This window comes from Fukomys damarensis, unplaced genomic scaffold (assembly GCF_012274545.1).
Source record: "Fukomys damarensis isolate Sample0158 unplaced genomic scaffold, DMR_v1.0_HiC HiC_scaffold_10, whole genome shotgun sequence".
Classification (NCBI taxonomy): domain Eukaryota; kingdom Metazoa; phylum Chordata; class Mammalia; order Rodentia; family Bathyergidae; genus Fukomys; species Fukomys damarensis.
The window spans coordinates 38,476,059-38,479,544 of record NW_022900922.1 but is presented as its reverse complement, the minus strand read 5'-3'; the positions used below and the strand labels follow the sequence as shown (position 1 = coordinate 38,479,544).

Genomic DNA, 3,486 nt, shown 5'->3' with positions numbered 1-3,486 from the left:
GACTTTTTCAAACTATTGCAGATTTGTCTTTTAAACTAACATCCCAGGTGGGAAGCTGAATGTGATAGACTAACGGAACTGTGCACAGACTGTACAAGGCCGGGTGGCAGGAGATATAATACTGATAGTATAATAGCTGTCTGTGAGCAGCTTCCCACTCCCCGAGTCACAGGCACAGGTGTGAACACTGCACACCGCCTCACCTGCCCCTCCGCATGATGGACCAATACCATGGGGATTCACCAGGGTTACAGGTGAGGAAGTGCAGTCTCTATCATGTCCCCTGCAGTTAGAAGTTGGAGGAGACAGGAGGGGAACTTCAGAGTGGCTGCTCAGAAAATTCAAACTTCCCTACACGTCTGGGTGACCCTGAGGCCCCCACTCACTGGAGATCCTGCAGGGCTTGACCTGAGTTCTCCAGGACATCCAGTAGTCAGCATCACAGAGAAAAAAGATATTCTTGGAATGGTTCCTCCCCTGAATAGTACCTAAGTTCACCTGTGACCTTACCATCTACTTCTGCAACCATCGCTCCAAGCCTCCTTTCCATCACTTGCATTTTTCATTCATCCTTGTTTGCAGTTCACAATGATCACGTTCCTCCTGGGGAGTCAGTGCATGGACAGGTCCTTCTCAATTCCCACTTCCTCATCTCTTGGTCCTTCCCCATTTGCAAACATCTTTCTTCTTTTTTTCATTTGTCTGAAAACTATTTTCCATAGGCAGGCAGCCAGATTCCTGGACACCAGAGGGAAGCTAGAGGCTGTCCTGAGCCCCCCGTGAAGGGGAGGAAGGAAAGGGAGAAACCGCAAGTGGTATCACAGTTCCAGGTACCAGCAAGAGCTCATCATGGAAACAAGCGTACAGTGGTGTGTGACGGAAGGACAGGAGCCAGCTGTATGAAGAGAGTAGGAGGAGGAGACAAGATCGCCACCGTGACTTCCTGCATGTTCCTGTGACTGGGGTGAGTGCAGGTCTCATTTGTTTTACAAGAGTGCAAGGAACCTTAGCAATTTGATATAAGTTCATTAAGAGAGCACAGAAGCCAAAGAAGTAAAGACTGTACAGATCGAGACAAAGGTACTTGTACCACCGTGAAGCTACCAAGGGATCAGAGGACCTCATCGGAATAAACAGGGATCTGATCTGAAATCTCCAACAGTCAGAAAGGAGACTGAAATACCTAGAGTGGGAGCGATGACATACAGCGTTCTACCACTCAGGCAACATACTGAGGCAGCTTTATGGACAGATAAAATGGAAGATTAGGCAAATGCTAAAAAACAATATCAACAAGGCATTGGTTTCAGATGTGTTGGTGAGAGCAGATGTAAAAAATGGAATTGGAATTCTCATAATTTATTAATGAGTCAAAGGAACAGAATGGATAAAGTCAGTGTGGTCAAATAAACAACATTAGGCCTCAAAGACAGTTGCACTACCAGGCTGTGTCTGGAGGCCCTGGGAGACATGAGGGACCATTGAGGGCTTAGGTAGCAAGTCCCTCCGGGTCCGCCACTCATTAGCTAACTCTTCTGAGCAAAAAAAAAAAAAAAGACAGAGGATTCATCCTCCAGGAAGAGGTTGATTTTTCTTGGCAAAGCCATCGCTCCAGACATGCTGGCAGCTCTGAAGGGTTTCCAGCCACCACTCAGAGCAGCTGGGAGAAGAACGCAGAGAGTCTCCACAGGGAGCGAGGTTGCTCATGGAAATGTAGAACTGGATATGTTTTGGAGTGAGGAGAGATGGAATGCAGGTTTACACAAGGGGAAGTGATTGTATTTTAAGAAATGCATACAGTGGCACAGGTCTGTGGGGAATGGGGTCCCAATGTGTGACCTGTGGAACATGCAGCAGGTGAGATGCAGGCAGAGCACATAAATACAGGAGAGAAATGTTAGGCTGGCCATGCAGGTTATACAGTCATCACCATCTTTGAATTACAGAAGCCAAAGGAAGCGATAAAGATAACAGGAAGCAATTTATCCGCAGAAACATGGGCACATGCGCACCCTAGTGCTACAGTTGTTCTTTTCGTTTTAGGAAACAAAGAGAAGACAAACTGCAGCCTGAAGTCCTTACTGATTTGACTTTCTTCAGCAGTTTTTCCTTACTCTGTCCCTAAAGGGAGAAGATGATCTGGAGTAATTTTGTCTGGAGAATAATCATTTTTTCTGTTGCTGGACTTGGCATCGGAGGGAATTTCTTTTTGTTTGCAAAGCATGTGTACGCTTCTGTCATGGGCCTCAAGAAGAAACCCATGGATTTTATTATCATCCAACTCACTCTTAGTAATGCAATAACACTCTGGGCCTCTGGAATATTAGATATAAGACTGTCTTTCCATTTTAATGACTACTCAGGTAGTGTTGTTTGTAAAATTGTGGTTTATCTGGGAAGGCTGGCCCGGGGCCTTTCCATCTGCACCTTCTGTCTCTTCAGCATGATCCAGGCCATCACCATCAGTCCCAGAACCATGTTCTGGGGCAAGCTCAAACCACAGTCCCCATGGCAAGTTCTTACGTCTCTTCTGCTCTTTTAGATCATTAACTTTCTGATAAGCTCCAACTTGCTGCACTATGTCACATCAGTCAGAAGCATGAACAGATCTGCAGTTGAAATGTACCTCAGGCACTGTTACATGATACGATCTAAGCAAATCATCAGGTGGCTTTTCCTCTCTCTCATGGCTCTTCGGGATGTCATCTTCCAGAGTCTCATGGGCTGGAGCAGTGGGCACATGGCTTTCTGACTGTATGAGCATCGCAAGTGTGTGCTCTACCTGCACAGCTCCAGGTTGGCAAAGAATTCCAGCCCAGAAATCAGAGCTACCATAAGAATTCTCATTCTCATGATCTGCTTCCTTTTTTTTTTATTGGGCTGATTTTATTTTCTCCTTCTACATAGGTTCTGTCTTAGCACCTGACTCCATGATACTGAATATTAAAGTATTTCTAGACCTGGGCTATGCCAGTCTCAGCCCCTTTGTGTTGATCAGCAGAGATGTCAGCAAGGTTAAATATTGCCACAGTCACTGAGAAAGTGGGAAAACTGCTTCCTGCATTAGCTTTAATAACGAAAACATTGCCATTCAGTCTTTGTTTTTATTCAGCAAAAATTTTCTCCAGCCAAAAGTGATATCAAGTTGTAAGCGCAGTGATCCAGTTTGAGATCTTAGAATCAATCACTAAAATTCAGTGCCATTAAGGCAAAGGCCTGTAAGAGCAAAAATACTGAGTCATCAGATGACCATGCAAGTGTGATCCTGAGTGTAGAGGAAAGAAACTCACATAGAAGTATTGCAGCCATCTAGCAGTGTCGACTCGGTTGAACAAAGTGTCCCCAGAGCTCAACTCAGCCATCAAAAGGGTCCTGGATCTCCTAAGTCCTCTGCACATCTTCACTTCCTTGGTAACTGGCTGCAGGGAAATTGTGGGAAGCTGGACTTCAATGTGGTTACAGCAGAGTAATGCAGAGTCCAATCGT

The 3,486-nt window shown here is 45.5% G+C and overlaps 1 pseudogene; it reads left to right on the top strand.

The window, feature by feature from the left end:
• The first annotated feature begins 2,134 nt into the window (after nucleotides 1–2,134).
• Nucleotides 2,135–3,038, top strand: LOC117285452 (annotated as a pseudogene).
• Nucleotides 3,039–3,486: the final 448 nt, after the last annotated feature.